General features: G+C 40.3%; 1 protein-coding gene across 3 annotated transcripts in view; it reads left to right on the top strand.

Moving 5' to 3' along the window:
* The window catches only part of LOC133576500 (exostosin-1), a 331,236-nt gene that overhangs the window by 87,023 nt on the left and 219,115 nt on the right, over window positions 1-25,098 (top strand). The window lies entirely within an intron of this gene.

Genomic DNA, 25,098 nt, shown 5'->3' with positions numbered 1-25,098 from the left:
ATATCGTGTAACCCTATGTTTGTGTACACCCCACTTTTGGCATTATTCCGTTTTCGACATACATCTTTTTTTTTTTGCCTCAGTTTTTATATACAGTCTCGGTTATCATACAGCCATATGTTAAAAAAGTAAAACAATTTTCAATTTCTTTAACAGGCTTGACTCAAAATAGTATACATTTACTGATAGTGTCACAATCATAAAGCTGAACACATGTTGGGCCGAATTTATTAAAGGTTTGCGTGTACTAAAACACGGGCAAACTTAATAGCACATGCAAAGCTGATCTACTAAACATGTGCAAAGTGGATTGCGTCTGTTAAGTGAGCAAAATAAGGTGTGCAATCAAAATGCCCACATTACTGGGATGCGGAGATGCAAATGTGATTATTTAACACGCGCAATGGGATTTATAGACACTCATCACTGTTTTGCGAGCGGTATTTAGCATTTTATTTAGCACGTGTCAGTAGGACGTGCAAACAGACGGTTCCACATACGGCTGCAGGATAGCTGGACAGATGAGAATCCTCCTTCCTATGTGTGTGTCCACACCTTTTTTATTTCTGACCTTTTGGACGGTCAAAAATAAAAAACATTAGACATGTCGTCTATTCAGCAATTTCCTTTTATAATTTTGTAGCTTAAAATGATTCCAACTGATGTGTTTTGGTGTCTGCTGGCATTTTTTAAAAATGTTGTTTTTATTTTATTTAGGAAATATATTACTATAATATATGTCCTGCATCAAAAGACGTCTTTCATTATGCATTTTCTTGCGTTTTGAGTCATCCCAGACGCACAAATGCGCTGGTGATGCGATCCACAGCCTTGTGCATAGAAATAAGTGTCAGTGTGCATATGTCTTTGTTGTCTAGATAGCGATTTAAAAAGGGTGTTGCAGATTATAGATGTGTGCAGCTGGTTCAACACATCACACAAAGGTAGGCGCATGATAACATGAATTTGCAGAAAACGATGGTCTCCGATCCGAAACCTTAATTTAAACAAGGCGGTCTGCATCACTTTTCGATTGCACGCACAGTTTTTGTAAATCATATTCAACACGCCCACTAATAGTACACACTTTTTTATTTTTTGCACACGCTGTCGAGCGTGTGGTGTTTGAACCTTAGTAAATCAGGCCCTATGTGTTCATGTTAAAGAGGCTGTTTGCAACTTTTACTTAAGGCGCTAAAACACCAAAAGTGTGTCACCAGTAAATCCCGCCCTCTTTGTGCTTCTTGCCTGCTTGCTGCGCCCCACGGAATACACGCGCAGCATGATGGAGATAAACGGAATAATTATCCCTATTTTTAAATAAGCGTGCCACCACAGTTTATGTTGCTTTATGAGTAATATATTGTGTTGGCAAACTACAGTTTTTATGTGTTTATTTATTGGCAACATCACAAGTTACAATTCTAAGGCAGCTTTATTGGAATTCATATTGTTGTGTAAATAGTCTGGCTCACATTGTCTACGTAACCACAGACGCAGTGCTTATTAACATTTTTATGGCAGCTCTTTTTTGGAGGAAACGTCTGATCTTGATTACAGTCCGCATGAAACACCACCCCATCCTCGCAGCAAAGTAAGAGGCAGAGGATGAAAAAGAGAGCGAAGGGGAGAGAGATCGATAGATAAAAACTTTATTGTCATTGTTCAACAACAATGAAATGTCTCGAGAGGATTTGGACTGTGTGGAACACAGTACAGTTACTCTGAAAAATTAAATGTAAATAGATTTTACTTGTACAGTGGAACCTCGATTTACAAACCTAATTGGTTTTTGAACTGGATTTGTAAAACGAAAAGTTTGTATAGGGAAGCAAATTGATATATTGCGATAGACATGTAATCCATGTATAAAATGTGTTCCTTAAAAGGATTGATGAATATATATTTTTTGTGACATTTTTTCATTTGTTCTCGCAATCTGGTAAGCTATCAAAACAGGAAGTGGCCAGTGAGCAATTGGAGGGACACGCGACACAGCTAATCACATAACAGTATCAACTATCTTTTGGTTGCACCATCTCGCTGTTGATTCTCTGCGTGAAGTAAGAAAAAAAAAAAAAAAATGCTGCAGAAAGTGAAGAAAAAGTCGATTAAACAGAAAAAGTTACCTCAGTTTTTGGGATTTTTTTCAAGCACACAATAGTCCTTTGCCGCGCTCATCTTTTCTTTTCAACCCTATTTGAATGTACGGAAACAACAGGTAGGAACTAAAGAGCAGGACCGTATGACTAAAATAAACAACAAAACATAACACATGTGCTCCTTAAAAAAATAATTTGGTCCAATAGTATTTAAATAATTACTGCATGACATATCGTATTTTTCGAACTATAAGTCGACGTTTTTTTCATAGTTTGGCCGTGGGTGCGACTTATACTCCGGAGCGACTTATGTGTGAAATTATTAACACATTACCGTAAAATTACAAATAATATTATTTAACTCATTCGCGTGAGCGACTAAGCAAATGGCAGCCATCGTCACACACACGTCAGCAATCGTCACTCACACGCCAACCAATAAGAATTCGGCGGGGGCGGGTCATGGCAGAAGTGCATTGTGGGTTTTGGAATGCTAACTGCTATATGCTATACGCTACTGCCCGAGCTATTAAAATAGATCACATCAACATTGGCGGTAACTTATAAAAACTGAGAAGGGCTGAACAAAAATGGCACCGAAAAGGAAATCATATACTGCAGATTACAAGCTGGACGTAGTGAAATATGCAACAGAAAACGGCGATCGAGCAGCAGAAAGAATGGACGCTAGCGGCGCATACCAGGAGCGACACCGAGGAGGAAGATTTTATGGGATTTAGCAATCGGGAGTGACAGATTGTTTGGTAAACGTATAGCATGTTCTATATGTTATAGTTATTTGAATGACTCTTACCATAATATGTTACGTTAACATACCAGGCACGTTCTGAGTTGGTTATTTATGCGTCGTATAATGTACACTTATTCAGCCTGTTGTTCATTATTCTTTATTTATTTTAAATTGCCTTTCAAATGTCTATTCTTGGTGTTGGATTTTATCAAATAAATTTCCCCCAAAAATGCGACTTATACTCCAGTGCGACGTATACCGTATTTTCCGCACCATAAGGCGCCCTGGGTTAAAAGCCGCGCCTTCAATGAACGGCATATTTCAAAACTTTGTCCACCTATAAGCCGCCCGGTGTTGTAAGCCGCATCTAACTGCGCTAAAGGAATGTCAAAAAAACAGTCAGATAGGTCAGTCAAACTTTAATAATATATTAAAAACCAGCGTTCTAACAACTCTGTTCACTCCCAAAATGTACGCAAATGTGCAATCACAAACATAGTAAAATTCAAAATAGTGCAGAGCAATAGCAACATAATGTTGCTCGAACGTTAATGTCACAACACACAAAATAAACATAACGCTCACTTTCTGAAGTTATTCTTCATTCATAAATCCCTCGAATTATTCTCCTTCGTTGTCCAAATTGAAAAGTTGGGCGAATGTCGTCCGGCGCTGCCTCCCTGTCTTAGTGAAGGTGTGTTCGCCTTCGGTCATCCATTGTTCCCACGCAGTTAGCAGTCTAGCTTCGAATGCCCTGTTGACACCAATATCTAGCGGCTGGAGGTCTTTTGTCAATCCACCCGGAATGACGGCGAGTATTGAATTAAGCGCGTAAGCGTGTCTCTTAATGTGATGTTATGAGCTAGCAAATATAACAACTACACTACCCAGCATGCAACGATAGTGACGAGCATGCGCGGTAGCCCTGAGAAGCGTTGTTGTATGCTGGCAGTTAGAATGTGGTTATGAGCACGCTGTGAGTAAACGTTGAGAACTCAGTTAACACGCCTCGTCTGCATTATTTATAATTAGACAGACAACACACTTAATAGGAGCCATTTTGGGGTCTTTACATAAACACACAAATGGAAATGAAACGTCACATATCCCAGCATGCACCGCGTGCTTCTTCTTCCGGGGCGGGTGGTTGCTTACAGTAGAAGAAGCGCTTCCTGTTCTATGGGGGCGGGTGCTTACCTTGGCGGTTGCTTGCGTAGAAGAAGAAGCGCTTCCTGTTCTACCGGGAAAAAAGATGGCGGCTGTTTACCGAAGTTGCGAGATCGAAACTTTATGAAAATGAATCGTAATATTAATCCATATATAAAGCGCACCGGGTTAAAAGCCGCACTGTCAGCTTTTGAGTAAATTTGTGGTTTTTAGGTGCGGCTAATAGTGCGGAAAATACGGTATATGTTTTTTTTCTTCTTTATTGTGCATTTTCGGTCAGTGCGACGTATACTCCGGAGCGAGATATCGTCCGAAAATTACGGTACATTCATGTCCATACTTAAATAAAAACAATAAACCAAATTTAATGTTACACAGACCTCCTGGCAGTAAACCTGCAAATAATTGTTCTTCTCACTCAGGGTTCTTTGTTTACATTTTTGCACTTTGCACTATTGTGTTGTGTTACAGGTCTCACAGGTGTGTGAGTTCAGTAGACAAAAGGTTGTGTTCATAGTCTAACCCCTGGAAAACACAGGCAATGTTTAAGAAGAGTGAAGACACGAACAATCCTTGAAGCTTCCCAAGTTTCCTCTCTTTATTACACATTATATATATTTCCTATAATCCACAATGACAATATAATTATTATTCTCTAAATTCAATATTACATTCTCAAAACATATCTTCTTCATAGCACAATAGCTATTATAATGGTATATACTTCTGTATATTCACATTTCTATATATTGTTGTTACAGAAACATCTTGAGTAATAAACTCTTTCACAAATGGGGAAGTATCATTTAGACATGAAATGTCCTTGGGAAGTACACTTGGAGTCAAACAAAATGTATCCACATCACTCAGTTCATTATCTATTTACAAATATAAGAAACAACAATAACATATTTACACAGATAATAATATGACCTTGTGTGAGATAAAGATAGAAGAGTATTTCTTTACAACACAGAACTATATATACACACTGCAGTGCTCTTCGGTTGGCATAAAAAGGGTTAACTGCTCTCAACTGACCCACACGCAAAGAAGAGCTAGCTAGATGCTAACACACGGTGGTATTAAAGTCTAAAGGCACTAAAACATCAATCTCTGTCGCTGAACCATATTACATTTGAATTGTAAGGTGTTTAATTATCAAACGTTTACATTTGATATATTTCACAACATTACTGACCTGGAAAACACAGGCAATGTTTAAGAAGAGTGAAGACACGAACAATCCTTGAAGCTTCCCAAGTTTCCTCTGAGGGGAGGGGGAGGAAATACCCACACCTAAAAAGGGACCTACGGGCAACTACTTCCACTCTTCATTTCTGGCTTTACACTACATGGATGGAAAACGGCTATAACCTCTGTCAATAAAAAGTGATTGACAAAAAAAACATATATATTCCACATTGTGAAGGCATCACAGTTGCACTTTATTAAACATTTCTCACATATTCCCTATTTTTGCACCTTATTTTAAAAAACCTCTGGATTGGCAGACCGGGGTGGTGGTTCCTCTCTTTAAAAAGGGGAACCGGAGGGTGTGTTCTAACTATCGTGGGATCACACTCCTCAGCCTTCCCGGTAAGGTCTATTCAGGTGTACTGGAGAGGAGGCTACGCCGGATAGTCGAACCTCGGATTCAGGAGAAACAGTGTGGTTTTCGTCCTGGTCGTGGAACTGTGGACCAGCTCTATACTCTCGGCAGGGTCCTTGAGGGTGCATGGGAGTTTGCCCAACCAGTCTACATGTGCTTTGTGGACTTGGAGAAGGCATTCGACCGTGTCCCTCGGGAAGTCCTGTGGGGAGTGCTCAGAGAGTATGGGGTTTCGGACTGTCTGATTGTGGCGGTCCGCTCCCTGTATGATCAGTGTCAGAGCTTGGTTCGCATTGCCGGCAGTAAGTCGGACACGTTTCCGGTGAGGGTTGGACTCCGCCAAGGCTGCCCTTTGTCACCGATTCTGTTCATAACTTTTATGGACAGAATTTCTAGGCGCAGTCAAGGCGTTGAGGGGATCCGGTTTGGTGGCTGCAGGATTAGGTCTCTGCTTTTTGCAGATGATTTGGTCCTGATGGCTTCATCTGGCCAGGATCTTCAGCTCTCACTGGATCGGTTCGCAGCCGAGTGTGAAGCGACTGGGATGAGAATCAGCACCTCCAAGTCCGAGTCCATGGTTCTCGCCCGGAAAAGGGTGGAGTGCCATCTCCGGGTTGGGGAGGAGATCTTGCCCCAAGTGGAGGAGTTCAAGTACCTCGGAGTCTTGTTCACGAGTGAGGGAAGAGTGGATGGTGAGATCGACAGGCGGATCGGTGCGGCGTCTTCAGTAATACGGACGCTGTATCGATCCGTTGTGGTGAAGAAGGAGCTGAGCCGGAAGGCAAAGCTCTCAATTTACCGGTCGATCTACGTTCCCATCCTCACCTATGGTCATGAGCTTTGGGTTATGACCGAAAGGACAAGATCACGGGTACAAGCGGCCGAAATGAGTTTCCTCCGCCGAGTGGCGGGGCTCTCCCTTAGAGATAGGGTGAGAAGCTCTGCCATCCGGGGGGAGCTCAAAGTAAAGCCGCTGCTCCTCCACATCGAGAGGAGCCAGATGAGGTGGTTCGGGCATCTGGTCAGGATGCCACCCGAGCGCCTCCCTAAGGAGGTGTTTAGGGCACGTCCGACCGGTAGGAGGCCACGAGGAAGACCCAGGACACGTTGGGAAGACTATGTCTCCCGGCTGGCCTGGGAACGCCTCGGGATCCCCCGGGAGGAACTGGATGAAGTGGCTGGAGAGAGGGAAGTCTGGGCTTCCCTGCTTAGGCTGCTGCCCCCGCGACCCGACCTCGGATAAGCGGAAGAAGATGGATGGATGGATGGATGGATTTTAAAAAAACTTGTGAGGTGTTTATTGTGATTTTAGAATTGTGTTTACATTGATTGTTTAAGTGTTTTCCATGATTGTGTTGACATTCCCTTTCCTTTCTGCCTTGATAGCTGAGGGGGTTATAATCAGAGGAAGGTTACATTTGATATAAAAATGTAAACATTTAATATATTTTTCTCCTGCTCCATGTTTTCCATCGGTAAAAAAAAAAAATCAATAATTATCAATATCAACCAATTTAAAAAACTTATAATGTAATACAGTTTTCAGCCATATCGCCCAAACCTAATTACAAGTCAGGTTGTTTACTTAGCAGCTGCTGAGGCCACGTGCAGTCTGGACTTTGAGTAGGATCTACGCTCTGCTCGTGCAGCAGACTTGACCGCTTGTGAGGGTTTTGGAACAGGGGAGGAGCTCTCAGCTGCACACGCCACTGCTCGTTGAGGAAAGTAACTGCAGCGTGCTTTCATCTCAGAGTCTCCAAGACACAAGAAAAGTCTCCAATAACGCCGGAAAAAGTCGCTAGATTTGTCGCTTGTAGCTGTTTCCAAAAAAGTCGCCAACTGGATCTGGAAAGTCGCCAGATTTAGCAAGAAAGTCGCCATGGTTGCGACACTGGCTGATGTGATGATGTCGCTAGCACAGTGTTCAATGAACCTTCATCTTGTCATTAGCTGACAATAAATCCAAGTCATGGCTGTAATTCCAGCAAGAAAATGCCAATTTCTCTCCATCCTCCATGGTTGCTGCTTATGATCTTAGTATGTACTAGTACACGCGACTCGTCCTCGTGCTAATAAAACGTGACTTGCTGCATGAATGACGTCACTCCCTGACACCCAAGAAGAAGGTAGTGGTTAGAGTGTCCGCCCTGAGACTGGAAGGTTGTGAATTCATACCAAAGACTATAAAAATGGGACCCATTACCTCCCTGCTTGGCACTCAGCATCAAGGGTTGGAATTGGGGATTAAATCACCAAAATTATTCCCGAGCGTGGCGCACGCTGCTGCTCACTGCTCCCCTCACCTCCCAGGGGGTGAACATGGGGATGGGTCAAAGGCAGAGGACACATTTCACCACACCTAGTGTGTGTGTGACAATCGCTGGGTGAGCAGCCTTGCGTGCCATCCGTCCATTAAAAGTCCTGCCGCGATGCTCAAAAATCACCGTCACCAGGTTTGAGGGTCCTGCCGCCCCACCGCATCCCGGCCAGCCTTGCCGTCCCAATAGGACGAGACAGGCGAGCCCCTGTCGGGGTGAGCGACGCTAACTGACAGCGGGACAGCCGACTGTGGCGGCTCCAAATCCCGAGACACAACAAAGAGCACTCGCGCACTGTTTTATTTACTCCGCCAGCCCGTGTGCTGTATTATTATTAAGCAGCTTTCATGTTGAATTACTGCAAGACCGCGTGTCTTCACCAACATTTTACTTTGCCTTGGAAAGAGACGCACATTTGCGGCTACATTTTTTGCTCCTTTCGTTTTTGCCAATTCAAAATTGCTAAAAGGAAGGGCCTGTTTTCAACATTTACACCAGGGGTGTCAAACTCATTTTAGATCGGGCACCACATGGAGAAAAATCTACTCCCAAGTGCAAGTTGCCAGGTAAAATCACGGCACGATAACCTAAAAATAAAGACGACTTCAGATGGTTTCCTTTGTTTAAAAATAGAACAAGCACATTCTGAAAATGTACAAATCATAATGTAGTTGTTTTTTTTTAAACACACATGTTGCGGTTAATAGTATTCTATCTTTATTTGTCGTTATTTATACTTTCTGAATAAATGATGTGATAATGTTCATCAGTCAGCTCATTGGTGTTAATTTTCAATCCATCAAGATAGAAAAATAATATCAAAATCAAATTACAGGATGTTATTTATGGAATTTACTTATTTTCCGCGACTGATGTACTAACATCATGTGGTTTATTTTGTACATATGTAGCATCATCTACAAAGATACAAAGAATTGCTATTGTGACGTCTAGTGGACAAATTTAGAACAGCAGTTTCTGTCATTCAAAAATGTCGGTTAATTTTTATACTTAGCAAACTCATCCCGCGGGCCGGATAAAACCTTATCCGGCCCGCGGGATGAGTTTGCTAAGTATAAAAATACACAATAGTGTATGTTTATATATATATATATGGCAATACTTAATTGGCTCTAGTGTGTGACTGTGAGTGTGAATGGTTGATTGTCTATCTGTGTTCGCCCTGTGATGAGGTGGCGACTTGTCCAGGATGTACCCTGCCTTCCACCCGTGTGCAGCTGGGATAGGCTCAAAAGGCCCTAACAGCTTTCCCCTCCACCTCCCCCGCCGTGACAAGCGGTATAAAATGGATGGATGGATGGAATTGTTTTGGGTTGCTCTGTGTATTTTTTTTTTACTTCTATTGTGCTGTCAGGAGCATGTTAAACAGCCTGCTGGTCACTCAACACTGCATGGAAGTATAGAGCGGAGGCCATCAAATAGGGCCGCAAAATTACATTTTGATCAACTAAAAGCATGTTGAATATCGAGTTCATGAGCTGAAGTATTTTTAAAACATTATTTAGACTTATTATTATGGTTTATGGCCAGTATGGTGCCACAGTGGTTAGAGCAGGGGTGTCAAACTCATTTTATCTCAGGGGCCGAATGGAGGAAAATCCATTCACATGTGGGTAAAATCATGGCATAATAACTTAAAAATACAACTACGACAACTTCAGATTATTTTCTTTGTTTTACTTTGGCCCAAAATAGAACAAGCACATTCTGAAAATGTACACATCACACTTCAAGTTTGTTGAAAATTCAGAGGAAAAAAATTGGTGCAGTTTTAAAATTGCCATGAAGAACACAATTAATTTAAGATTTAATCTCAGTGTATCTACAAAACAATTAAACTTTAAGTCACAGCCCATCTAGGATTGAACAAAAAACTAAATAAAGTATACATAAAAACTACTATCAAGTACCTCATTTATCATTTCCAGTTATTAATCCTGTGCTAACCCAACAAACCATACAAACTAATGTAGAAATTCAAGAGGGTTGAGTTACTCCCTGCCTTCCGGGCATCACTGTGTATCGATAGAATAATAAAAGCTGTGCAATATGTGAACAATTTCAGCAAACCAAAAATAAAAACTTAAAAGACTGACAGTATTGCAGTAAATCTCACATGGTTCACTCTCTTAAATTTTTTTCTAAATTACTTTTACATTGGGTCGAGGGGGAGGAGTCGCAGCCCCGCTTTATAATGTACCTCTTGCTTGGTGTACTTGTTTGCCCTCGGTATAAACTATTTGTTTGCCTAACACAGGGGTCGGCAACCCGCGGCTCTAGAGCCGCATGCGGCTCTTTAGCGCCGCCCTGGTGGCTCTCTGGAGCTTTTTCAAAAATGTATGAAAAATGTAAAAAGACGAGGGGAAAAAAATACATTTTTTGTTTTAATATGGTTTCTGTAGGAGGACAAACATGACACAAACCTCCCTAATTGTTATGAAGCACACTGTTTATATTAAACATGCTTCACTGATTCGAGTATTTGGCGAGCGCCGTTTTGTCCTACTAATTTTGGCGGTCCTTGAACTCACCGTAGTTTGTTTACATGTACAACTTTCTCCGACTTTCGGGGACGTGTTTTATGCCACTTCTTTTTCTGTCTCATTTTGTCCACCAAACTTTTAACGTTGTGTATGAATGCACAAAGGTGAGTTTTGTTGATGTTATTGACTTGTGTGGAGTACTAATCAGACATATTTGGTCACTGCATGACTGCAAGCTAATCGATGCTAACATGCTATTTAGGCTAGCTATATGTACATATTGCATCATTATGCCTCATTTGTAGCTATATTTGAGGTCATTTAGTTTCCTTTAAGTCCTCTTAATTCAAATTGTATCTCATGACACACTATCTGTATGTAATATGGCTTTTAATTTTTTGCGGCTCCAAACTGATTTTTTTTTGTATTTTTGGTCCAATATGGCTCTTTCAACATTTTGGGTTGCCGACCCCTGGCCTAACAGAATTGCTATTGCGACATCCAGTGGACAAATTTAAAACAGCAGTTTCTTTCATTTAAAAATGCAGCTCAATTTTACATACAGCAAACCCATCTCGCGGGCCGGATTAAACCTGTTTGTGGGCCGGATCAGGCCTGCGGGTCGCATGTTTGACATCCCTGGGTTAGAGCTTTTGCCTCACGGCTACTTTGCCATAGCCTATACACTATTGCCATTTAGCATCCTGGAATTGCAATTGCATGCAAATTCTACTACATAATACTTGCAAATGAGACCCAGAAATGTAATAAGAAAACATGTTATAACATCTGGACAGCACAGTTCTCATAAACAACTCATTGTCAAATGTTACATAAAAAAAAAGATTTATTATCAATCAATAAAACATTTTTTTCACGCACAAAAGTACTGACAATTGGTACGGTTGCGTATCAGTATCAATTTCCAGGTACTGGGAATTGGTACCATATCGATTCAATTGTAAAAGGGACCATTCCTAAATCTCATGTCACAGTTGACGTCAAATTCAGACATTTTGATTGGGAGCACAACATCCAGATAAAGCTGATAGAGTTGCAGAGAGCACTTTTATTGGAAACCGTGCTTGTCAGCAGTGTCTTTACTATCAAGCATCTCAAAATGAGTGAAAGCCCACAGCATGCGCCAGGTGGGAGCGCGGGCCATTCCGGACTCACAATTCAGGATGTAAAGATGTCCGTGGCCACAATGTGCTCCACAAATTACAACGTGAGTGAACTCCTGCTTACAGCGTGGGTGTTATTCAAGGATGTTTAATGCTAACGGAGGCTCTAAGTACAAGGCAGAGGAACATTTCAATATACAGTAATTGCAAGTTAATGTAATTCTGAAATGAACGGCACTGCAGGGCGTCCAGGAAGTGATGCTTGTTAACACCGCCTCAAGACAAGACGGCTCCAGTTTCATCCAATTCGCCGAGCGGTGTCAGCTGACCTGGCGTAATTGCCGACTCGTCTTGGGCGGACTGCTTAAGCTGTCAGACTGGCGGCTCATCCTCTGAGCTACGACATGGCTTTCTTTCTTTCTTACTTTAGCACCTGTGTCTTTCTCTGGAACATTTTTCTCTCAACAGAATAAAGGACAAAACAGTTGAGCTCTACAAAGCTTTTCATGTTGTTACTGGAGACTTTTGGAGAGTCTGAAGTGATCGTTGTAAAGCCGTGTGTAAACCTCTGCGTAGTCACTACGGCGTTCCTTTCCACACCATCTTTTATAGCTCTTTGCCGGGGATGTGTGAGTGCTGTGCAGTTCTCTGTTGAGACGCTAAGGTCAGTATTTTCTAGAGAGTCGACTCAATTAGCAACCACGACTCCCGTTTAATTAATAACCCATTAGCCACCTTTGTCCTGAGCCAACAATGGCAATAGAGAGCGATAGGAAGTGTTATTACAGCTGGAACTAATCAATGTGTTACAACAGCCATTTTTATGCAAACGATAGAATGTATGATTGAATGTCCTCTAAAGGAGTTGTATACAAACAGAATATAGACAACAATGTCATTTAGTAACTTTTAGGACAACCAATAGCTACATTCCTTACTGGGTAGCAGGGACTTGTGGTCAGGGTAGACATGTGAGGCACATATGTAGTAATCATTAAAAAAAATAAATATAATGTTTTCATTAAACTGTGTTATAGATGTATTGTCTGTATAATTTAAATATTTTTTTTACATTTCCCTTAATAAAAATCCCCAAATGTTCACATTTCCTGATCACATACTGTAGAGTGCAAGAAGCTGATAGAAGGTTGCCTCTGTGGACGTTCCTTCATCATAAAAACCAGACGAGGCAATGTCGAGTATGAGTGTTCTTATATAGTCCGTAAGCGAATATTTCCTGTCTGCTTTAGTGCAGCACGTGGCTATTTCTATTTGTCAGCAAAGACGACAATATTACATTTTCAGAAATATTTTACACCATGGGTTTCTACACTGTACAATCTACAGCCTGTGTAAAGTATTTAATGTATTTGTGACTTTGTTCTTGCGAATCAGACTCTAAATACAGAAAAATCTTACTGAGAGACGCTCTTGTACTCTGAGCCGCCACACACCCTGAGTCAGTATGTACATTAGTTACATGCCTTCTCTGCTGGCCTAACATAACCAGAAATCATGATCATAATTAAAGATAACATTAATTTTTTATTTAATTACGAAGGTCCTGGGTTCGATCCTGCGCTCGGGAACTTTCTGTGTGGAGTTTGCATGTTCTCCCCGTGACTGCGTGGGTTCCCTCTGGGTACTCTGGCTTCCTCCCACCTCCAAAGACATGCACCTGGGGGTAGGTTGATTGGCAACAATAAATAGGCACTAGTGTGTGAATGTGAGTGTGAATGTTGTCTGTCCATCTGTGTTGGCCGTGTGATGAGCTGGCGACTTGTCCAGGGTATACCCCGCCTTCCGCCCAAATGCAGCTGAGATAGGCTCCAGCACCCCCCGTGACCCCAAAAGGGACAAGCGGTAGAAAATGGATGGATGGATGGAATTTCCCTAAATATCTAAAAGTATTCATATTCTCTTCATGTCATATTATGCTCCTTCCAATGCTGTTGTTTCTAGGTTAGAGTTTGTATCCAATGAGAATTCAGCTAGCATATGTTGCCATGCTGTACCAAATCTGCCTGGGCCCTTCAGAATCAACAATGCAGGTGTCCACGCACTGTAAGTGAACGGACACATAGAGTTGATAGACAATTGCGATAGTCAATCAGATCACAAGTTGTTGTCAGTAAGGCCTTCGAGCTGGCCTTACACTGTGATTGGATAGTCATTTGGGAGTCCCAAGTGAGTATCCAATCACAAGTTGCGAAAACAGGAAGTGGCACCGGAACCATACGAGCCATAGAAAGCCTCAGAAAACTCACAGGTACAATAACCACGAAGATAAAGTGTTTGTCTTACATTATATTTTTGGCAGGCAATCACATTTTGGCACAACACCAGGGGTGAAATGTTTGCCCGCCACTTTCACACGAATCAAATGACTATGAGCGGTACCACTGGCTTATACGGCGTCGGATGGGTGCTACACATTGTGAGTTCAAATATTTAATTTCTTTATTTTTTCATGTTTTATTTGTTTCATACAATTATTTTAATTTTGACAGTACCACGTAAGATATGTTTTAATTGCTGAAGCGGGTTTATTAAATGTTAAATGCGCCGAAAAATAGACCCTTTTGTACACTGTTGAGGGGCTTCAATGGGCAGTAGCGTGCACGTATGTTTCTGTATAGTATCTCCAGCCGTAACCATGTGGTGACATGAATTACGGTATTTTAGGTAGAAATTGGATGGATGGTTGGATGGAAGTCGGACTAAGTAGGATGTCACTAAAGGCCTAGGTGAGAAACGCACGGCCCGCCACTGCATGCTGCCATACCATATTTTATTACAACAGAAGCCAGTGGCTTTTGTTTAAAAAAATACAACTTTATTTTCACATATAAAATAAAAATACATCTATTTAGATGCTTTGCCAAATGACTGAATGCGATTACTAAGATGGAGGATTATATATACAAACTCAAAAAAGACCAAAGGTGATTCGGACATTTATAATAAAAGTACTGTACCTGTATAAGAGCTTTTCCTAAACAAGAATAGGGACATGTACTTCACTTACACTAAAATGTAACACACTAAAAGTTTTTTTAATTCTATAAAAGTAAATAAATGTGGCTAAAAAGTAAAGGATAACATTTTTGTGATGAGGTGGCGACTTGTCCAGGGTGTACCCTGCCTTCCGCCCGATTGTAGCTGAGATAGGCTCCAGCGCCCCCCGCGACCCCGAAGGGAATAAGCGGTAGAAAATGGATGGATTAATTTTTTTCTTTTTCTTGTTATCTTCTTAATAGATTGCAAAAATTATGCTACTTTAACACGGAAACTACTCTGCTATAAACATAATTTTGTCTGCACAGCTTCTTAACGCTTTCATCATTAATTTATATACAGTACTTGTTAAGTAATACAAACAACATAAAAACATAAACAAACAGGCTAAAAAGGGTTAGCTTTTGTCTAACTTGTAGAAGCCATACGAGATGTTTAAGTTCTTCTGTCTGTGATATGTGCCATCTAGTGACCTGGCTCTGTATTACACTTGTAAAAAGGCAACTGGATTAGTTTTCCTTTTAAAATTTTTAAGACAACATATAGATACCAAATAGAAAGCATATTTTGGATTTCCTCCTTTTAGCACTGATAAAGGGGAATTGCACTTTTTAATTTTAATTTTTTTAATTTTGCCCATCGTTCACAATCCTTATGAAAGACAAGAAGACAATTTATTTTTTATTTTTTGCATTGTAACCTGTAAAAATCGGTGGTAGCTAGCAATGCTGCTAATGGCAGCAATCAATTATACCTCTTAATCACTTTAAAAATGCATTCAAAAACCGTCAACAATACTTAATTTATGTTCCGTAACCTGTATAATAACCAAGCTGTAGTGACATTGTGACACTGTGACACTGAGGAACTCTTTTTCTAGAGATGTAACACGTTGGTATGCTTAGGTATCAGCCGTAAAAGCTAACTACAGAAAGAGATAAGCCAGCACAAAACGTGTTGAGTTTGTAATGCACAACACTGCGATACAACTGAAAAACATGAATAATAATATTACAATATATGTTTTGTTTGTACACAGCTAGCCAGACAGTGTATGCTGTCTGTCATTATACATGCATGACGTGCTGAATGTATCATGATCAATATAAAGTGTGACTCACTCGATGAGTGGACAACATCCTCAGTATATTCAGCTTCAAAAAGATAGGTTGTGAATCCTCATTTGTCCAAAAATAGTCGTCTTCGTTGTTTGTTAGTGAATCTTCCAAGATTAGAACACACACACGCCTTTGTTTCCGGAAGTCGGCACACACATGTTGTCAGGTTCAAACACTGATGACATCTATTAAACAGACACAGAAGCAAGGAATCAAACAGAGACAGAATTAAATTTGGCTCAATGAGGAGAGCGCGTAGACCTGTACCCTTGTACAGTGTCCCACCACGCTCTGACGAATGATTGTACGCCTCTTCTTTTATTTGGACTTTCCCTGATTACATGGCAACAGCTGTTTCTAAAGGAAGGGGGTCGTAAACAGCCGCTGCCTTTGGTCACAAAACAGTTCAAAGAAAAGGTGCCTGGAGGGGGGTCAGGTCCTGCTTCCTCTCCGCTTTGTAGATCTCGGGTCAAGACAAAATCTTCCTGTGGATTACAATACATCAAAGAAACCGACACCTTCATGTCGCTTCCCATCCAACACAGTGAAGTTTTACAAGCCTTTTGCATTGGTAGGATCAAAGACAGCTTTTGTCCTCTCACCGGGAACTCATGGCAACACAAAGTTTTGTGATAACTTAGATACAATTATTCTGACACATGTTGCCAGAAGTTTGAAATGTGCTGCTATGGAAACAGAAATTAATGCGCTGAAAAAATGTAATCCTGGTAATGATTAAAATGATCATAATACGGTAAATATTGTACATAATTGTATTGTAGCCGCAGCACTTGGTGAGCAAACTGGCCCCCCTAGGATTCAGTACCCCCCTATGCAACTGGCTGCTTGACTTCCTCACAGACAGACCCCAATCTGTGAGAGTGGGCAACAACACCTCCAGTGCCATCTCCCTGAGCACCGGCTCCCCCCAGGGCTGCGTCCTGAGTCCGCTGCTGTTCACGTTGATGACCCATGACTGCTGCGCTCGGTCCACTACCAACCACATTGTGAAGTATGCGGACGACACGACAGTAGTGGGCCTCATCCGTGACAACAACGACATGGACTACAGGGAAGAGGTGAAAAATCTGGTTGACTGGTGCAGAACCAACAATCTGGCCCTGAATGCCGACAAGACTCTGTTGACTTCAGGAAGCACCAGTCCAGCCACGCGCCACTATTCATCAATGGCACAGCGGTGGAGATGGTAAGCAGCACCAAGTTCCTGGGGATGCAGATAACTGACAATATAACCTGGTTACACCGGAGCTCTTGTAAAAAGAGCTCAGCAGCGCTTGCACTTTTTGCGTAGGATGAAAAGAGCACAGCTCCCTCCACCCATTTTCACCACATTCTACAGAGGCACTATAGAGAGCCTGCTGACCAACAGCATCTCTGTATGGACTGGAGCCTGCAATGCCTCAGACTGGAAGTCTCTCCAGAGCATACTTGCCAACCCTCCCGGATTTTCCGGGAGACTCCCGAAATTCAGCGCCTCTCCCGAAAACCTCCCGGGACAAATTTTCTCCCGAAAATCTCCCGAAATTCAGGCGGACCTGAGTGACGTGTCGACAACCTGTTTTCACGTCCGCTTTCCCACAATATAAACAGCATGCCTGCCCAATCACGTTATAACTGTAGAATGATCGAGGGCGAGTTCTTGGTTTCTTATGTGGGCTTATTGTTAGGCAGTTTCATTCACGTCCTCCCAGCGCGGTAACAACACACAACAACAGCAGTCACGTTTTCGTCTACCGTAAAGCAGTTCGTCTGCCGTAAACAGCAATGTTGTGACACTCTTAAACAGGACAATACTGCCATCTACTGTACATGCATATGTGACAATAACATCTAGGGCTTTTAGAGAGTGCAGTGCACAACTGCGCAAAGAGACGAAGCAGAATGCATCATCAGAGAGGGTGTTCAGTATGGTTAGAAAAATAGTGACAAAGAATAGAACAAGGATGGACAATTCAACCCTTAACTTAACAATGAGTAGAGTGTTATGTGTGTGTATATGTGTAAATAAATGAACACTGAAATTCAAGTATTTCTCTTAATTTTATATATATATATATATATATATATATATATATATATATATATATATATATATATATATATATATATACATATATATATATATATATATATATATACATATATATATATATATATATATATATATATATATATATATATATATATATAATAAATACATATATATATATATATATATATATATTTATATATATATATGTATAGCTAGAATTCACTGAAAGTCAAGTATTTATATATATATATATATATATATATATATATATATATATATATATATATATATATAATAAATACATATATATATATATTTATATATATATATATAGCTAGAATTCACTGAAAGTCAAGTATTTCTATATATATATATATATATATATATATATATATAAAATACTTGACTCCTCCCCTCTTTACCACGCCCCCGACAACGCCCCCCCCCTACCTCCCGAAATCGGAGATCTCAAGGTTGGCAAGTATGCTCCAGAGAGTGGTGAGGACGGCGGAAAAGATCATCAGGACTCCTCTTCCTCCTATCCAGGAGATCGCAAAAAGCCGCTGCCTGACCAGGGCTCAGAAAATCTGCAAAGACTCCTCCCACCCCCACCAACGACTGTTTTCACTAATGGACTCTAGTAAGAGGTTCCGCAGCCTCCGAAGCAGAACCTCCAGGTTCTGTAACAGCTTCTTCCCTCAGGCCGTAAGACTCTTGAACGCATCATAATTATCCCTTCAACTCCCCCCAAAATGGATTAACTCGCTGGAATAAAAAAGACAATATAACATACATCCATAAACGTGGATGCATATGGAAAGCTGCAATATATTTATCTGTACAGTAACCTATATATTTATTTATATATACACCTTATTGCTTTTTTATCCTGCACCACCATGAGCTAATCTAACAAAATGTCATTCTTATCTGTACTGTAAAGTTCAAATTTGAATGACAATAAAAAGGAAGTCTAAGGCTAAGTCTAAGTCAAATAATTCATATTTTTATGAACGTGTCTGTTACTACACTAAACTTGCAGTGTGTATATAAAACGTTGATGGTGGGTTTTCCAAGTTTTTTTTACAGGGCTTTGAAGACTACAACGGTGACTTCCATTTGTCGCATCTTCCAACCGTTTTTTTAACCAACTTTAAGATCTCCCCCCCACAAAAGACATGTGTTCTTGTTCTTGTCTCTCATAATGATTGTGAATGGTAGGCAAAATTACCAAAAAAGTGCAGTGTAGTCCAAATGACTGTATACACGTTTTTTACAGTTTAATTTGGTTTTGGAAGGGAAAAAAGAACATTAACGTAACATAACTGTCACGCCCAAATATCGTTAAACTTTCACCAAAGTAAAGCTAAAGTACAGTTTTCTTCTTGCTATAATTGCATTTAGCACTCTCAATAATAGTCTAAAGGCACAAGAAAAACATGCATGTTTGCATTTGCGGTCTATAATTTCATTCAAACATCAGCCGTGGAGAAACAAACCAACACCAAAGCCAATGAGGAAAACGGTAATGATAAAAAATAGACCATGACCAACCTAATTGAACAAATACTAATGACCTACATTAATTATATTGAACAAGCATGTATGCAACACTGTACAACACTTATTAATATCAGCAGTACATATACAAGGCCACTAGGTGACAGTATAACCACTGCACACACCCCTACATAAATAAATGATAAATGATAAATGGGTTGTACTTGTATAGCGCTTTTCTACCTTCAAGGTACTCAAAGCGCTTTGACACTACTTCCACATTTACCCATTCACACACACATTCACACACTGATGGAGGGAGCTGCCATGCAAGGCGCTACCAGCACCCATCAGGAGCAAGGGTGAAGTGTCTTGCTCAGGACACAACGGACATGACGAGGTTGGTACTAGGTGGGGATTGAACCAGGGACCCTCGGGTCGCGCACGGCCACTTTTCCACTGCGCCACGCCGTCCCTCTATATTGCGCGTCTGCTAGGCGTCACTGGTTTGACTTCTTTTTTTGCTATTTTTACAGAATAACAGAAAAATTCACTTCATATAATTTTGTACAAAACTGTTTTGAAAATTCAGTGTTTCCTTTACATACCGGTACATACAATTCATTTGTGGCGTAATGCATCGTAACCCTGTTCCGAACACATTAAACACAATTCACTCTTATTGTGTCATGCATTTACTCGGGACCCAATTATAAGCGGTCATGAAGATATTCTCTGCTGGAGCGGAGAGATCCAGACATGCAAGGCACCCCTACAAGCCCGGCAACAGTGCTTTACCACCACTGTGTAAGGCGTGGTGTGGAAGTGTGCAGAACACTTCCATAAGCTTGTAGCCTTAGAGCCAAAGTCTGCATGTTAGAGCAATAGTGCCAAGAAGACCCAGTTTGGTAACACATGGCCTTTTTGGTGTGTGAATCAGGGGTGTCCAAAGTGCACATCGTGGCAATAGAATAAAAAATGTGCAAAAATATGGAGGAAAAAGGCATAACTGAATCAGAAAATTTTGAAATTGTGATACTACTACGCTACTAACAGCACACAAATGTGTCTTTAAATATTTACATTTATTTTTATTGGATTTGTATTTGGCTTTTTAAAAACTAACATGAACATGTGTCATGGCCAATTATACAAACTGGACAATGATGTCATCCGAAATGCTCCCTTCCGACTTGCACTGTTTAACCCCCTGGGGACATTTAATTTTAATTATCTTCACAACCAAACAGTCCTTAAGTATATGAAAAGGGCAAAAACATATTTGTATTCATATTTTATTTATTTTTTTACTTTTTTGCTTAAATTTGTAGATACATTTTAGTCCTAAACAACACATGTAATATATATGTTTTAACCATTTTGAAGGCATTTTAACCAGATACACACATGTTTAAATTAATAAAATAAGTTATGCAACTTTATACTAATTAAAAACAGTGACATTTGATCAAAATGCCTTCAAAGGGTTCAAATAATGATTAAAAAAACATTACATGTTTGATACATTTGTTGGGGGCTTAAATTGATAACGAGATTTGAGCCATCCATCCATCCATTTTCTATAGCTTGTCTATTTCTGGGTCGTCGGGGGGCTGGAGCCTATCCCAGCTGTACTCAGGCAGGAGGCAGAGAAAAAAGTAAAAAAAAAAAAAGGAATCCATAATGTTTTAAAGGCCTTGGAAATATGAATGACTTTTATCACATGAAAAAACTCTTTTAGGGAAAAATCATGAATAATTATGAATAGAAATGATGGTCAAAATACAGCAAACATTTACTGAATGGATAAAAGAGTCAGCATTTGTCCCTTGACAGCTAAAAAAAAAAGGCAACCCGTAGTCCTACAGAAATGACTCCAGTGTGTCCAAGTGTCTGTCAAACATTAACCAGTGACATTTACAAAAGTGAAAAACATTCCCTGGAAGTGATTCAGGGGCTTATGTGGACCCTTGTCAGAAAGTAATCAAATAATTTAGACTAGGACCTCTACATCACCTCCAAGAATGGTCAGCAGTGAGCATAATAACACATTTTGTAGACAGACGCATTTGTCCGAGCCAAAAATTATGCTGCAAAGGAGAACAATATTAAAATATTTTACAAAACCCAAAACCAGTGAAGTTGGCACGTTGTGTAAATCGTAAATAAAAACAGAATACAATGATTTTCAAATCCTTTTTAACTTACATTCAATTGAATAAACTGCAAATACAAGATATTTAATGTTGGAACTGAAAGCATTTTTTTTTTGCAAATAATGATTAACTTAGAATTTAATGGCAGCAACACATTGCAAAAAAGTTGGCACAGGGGCATTTTTACCACTGCGTTACATGGCCTTTCCTTTTAACAACACTCAGTAAACGTTTGGGAACTGAGGAGACCAATTTTTTAAGCTTTTCAGGTGGAATTATTTCCCATTCTTGCTTGATGTACAGCTTAAGTTGTTCAACAGTCCGGGGTCTCCGTTGTCGTATTTTAGGCTTCATAATGCACCACACATTTTCAATGAGAGACAGGTCTGGACTACAGGCAGGCCAGTCTAGTACCCGCACTCTTTTACTACGAAGCCACGCTGTTGTAACATGAGCAGAATGTGGCTTGGCATTGTCTTGCTGAAATAAGCAGGGGCGTCCATGAAAAAGATGTTGCTCCAAAACCTGTATGTACCTTTCAGCATTAATGGTGCCTTCACAGATGTGTAAGTTACCCATGCCTTGGTCACTAATACATCACCATACCATCACAGATGCTGGCTTATGAACTTTGCGCCTATAACAGTCCAGATCAGGGGTAGGGAACCTATGGCTCTAGAGCCAGATGTGGCTCTTTTGATGACTGCATCTGTATCTCAGATAAATCTTAGCTGACATTGCTTAACACGATAAGTAATGAATAATTCAGCTGGTAATCACAGTGTAAAAATAACGTTCAAAATATAATACATTCTCATGCATTTTAATCCATCCATCCGTTTTCTACCGCACCTGTTCAAGAAGTCGCATTAATGGTAAGAAGTATTTTATTTATTATTGGTTAGCTTCAGAATAACAATGTTTTTAAAAAGAATAAGAGACTTATTATACTCTAAAAATGTTGGTCTTGCTTAAAAATGCACGCATCTTGTTGTATTCAGTGTTAAAAAATATTATATGGCTCTCACGGAAATACATTTTAAAATATTTGGCTTTCATGGCTCTCTCAGCCAAAAAGGTTCCCGACCCCTGGTCCAGATGGTTCTTTTCCACTTTGGTGGAAAAGAGGAAACGACGTCCACACTTTTCCACTTTGCATCAGTCCATCTTAGATAAGCTCAGGCCCAGCGAATCCGGCGGCGTTTTTGGGTGTTGTTTTCGTTTGGCAGCTACGGCTGAAAAATATCGTAATTTTACAGATTTTTACTAAATTATTAAGATCAACCACCTTTAATAAAGTGACGATGCAAACAGTTCTGCAGAAAAATACCTTTATTCTACAGAGTTTTTCCAAATTATTACGACAAACACCTTTAATGAAGTGACAATGCTGGCAGTTCCACAGAAAAATACCATTATTTTACAGATTTTTTCTGAACTGTTAAAAACAACCACCTTTAATAAAGTGACGATGCAAACAGTACTGCAGAAAAATACCTTTATTCTACAGCATGGGTGTCAAACTCTGGCCCGCGGGCCAAATTTGTCCCGCCGTGTAATTTTACTTGGCCCTTGAGGCGATATCAACTTAACACTAAAGCTGGCCCGCCGATTATATATTGCGGCGGTGCCACGGTAACACCGCATTCGCCGCTAATTCGAATACTTGCCAACCCTCCAGTGAGTCTTCCAAACTTCAGCGCCCCTCTCGAAAAATCATCAAGTCTGCTTTTCAGCCAGTCCAATGAGTGCTGGCCCAGTCACATAACATGTGCGGCTTCTGCACGCGCACACAATTGAATGCAACGCATACTTCATCAACAGCGATACAGGTTACACTGAGGGTAGCCGAATAAAAAACTTTAACACTGTTAGAATTATACGCCACACTGTGAATCCACACCAAACAAGAATGACAAACACATTTCGGGAGAACATCCACACCGTAACACAACATAAACACAACAGAACAAATACCCAGAACCCTTTGCAGCACTAACTCTTCCGGGACGCTACAAGGGGTTTGGTGGTAGCAGGGGTGTATTTTGTAGCGTCCCGGAAGAGTTAGTGCTGCAAAGGATTCCGGGTATTTGTGCTGTTGTGTTTATGTTTTGTTTATTTTGTGTTACGGTGCGGATGTTCTCCCGAAATGTGTTTGTCATTCTTGTTTGGTGTGGATTCACAGTGTGGTGTATATTTCTAACAGTATTTAAGTTTTTTATACTGGTACCCTCAGTGTAACCTGTATTGCTGTTGATGAAGTATCCGTTGCATTCATTCGTGTATGCGTACAGAAGCCGCACATATCTTGTGACTGGGTCTGAACGATGTTAGAATGGATGAAAAGCGGATGTGACGATAGCTCGTAGAGTACGTTAAAGGCAGTGCATTTAAGGCACGCCCCCAAGACTGTAGTCCGGGTGGACGAGATATAATGACTGATGAACACCTTCGTTCGATAATGAAGGTTGCCTCAGCTCAAAGCCTGAGCCCCGACATTAATGAACGAGCATCCAAGAAAATATGCTAGGTATCTGGCATGGGCACATCAGATTAGATCAGTGTGTTGCAAACTGAGCAGTTTAAAGTCCTGAATGGTTGTTTTATTCATTGTTATTTTATTTTCAAATTTATTAGCCTGTGGAAAAAGTTAATGTTGATATTTACCTCAGAAGGCTGCAAATAGAAAAGAAGCTTTCAATTTTTGTTTAAATTGTATTTGATCTGCAATTGATATTTTTTAATTATTATTATTATTATTTGAAATTCGATTTTGCATGTCACTATAAAGTTATATAAGCCTTGCTTGTTCAATATCCAATGCAAAGCTTGTTTGGGTCCCTATTAAAAGGTTAATTTGTTCAACCTTGGCCCGCGGCTTTGTTCAGTTTTAAATTTTGGCCCACTCTGTATTTGAGTTTGACACCCCTGTGTTAGATTGTTAGTATGGACATAGACTTTTATATAACAAGCTACATATTTAATTTAATGGGCTTCACGGTGGCAGAGGGGTTAGTGCATCTGCCTCACAATACAAAGGTCCTGAGTAGTCTTGGGTTCAATCCCGGGCTCGGGATCTTTCTGTGTGGAATTTGCATGTCCTCCCCGTGACTGCGTGGGTTCCCTCCGGGTAGTCCGGCTTCCTCCCACCTCCAAAGACATGCACCTGGGGATAAGTTGATTGGCAACACTGAATTGGCCCTAGTGTGTGGATGTGAGTGTGAATGTTGTCTGTCTATCTGTGTTGGCCCTGCGATGAGGTGGCGACCTGTCCAGGGTGTACCCCGCCTTCCACCCGATTGTAGCTGAGATAGGCTCCAGCGCCCCCCGCGACCCCAAAGGGAATAAGCGGTAGAAAATGGATGGATGGATGGATATTTAATGAAAGATAATTACTGTAATTTTACATGAATTTGAAAGTAATTTAAGAAAACAGAAAATGCTATGTATAAAATTGAAATATACATAGTTTATCATTACTGGCATATTACTTAAAATAACATGCGGATTGTTTATTTACAGATAATGTCTTCAATTCTACAGTTTTATAAACTATTTAAAAAAAATGGAAACATTACAGTAGAAATTTAGAGTAAATTAACCATAAAAATAGGATTTTTTTTTTTACAGTTTTACAGTATAAGAAACATTGTTATGAATATGACTTCTGTATAA

The sequence above is a fragment of the Nerophis lumbriciformis genome, linkage group LG34, assembly GCF_033978685.3.
Source record: "Nerophis lumbriciformis linkage group LG34, RoL_Nlum_v2.1, whole genome shotgun sequence".
Lineage (NCBI taxonomy): Eukaryota > Metazoa > Chordata > Actinopteri > Syngnathiformes > Syngnathidae > Nerophis > Nerophis lumbriciformis.
The sequence above is the reverse complement of the archived record's forward strand: the minus strand, read 5'-3'. Positions and strand labels throughout refer to the sequence as shown.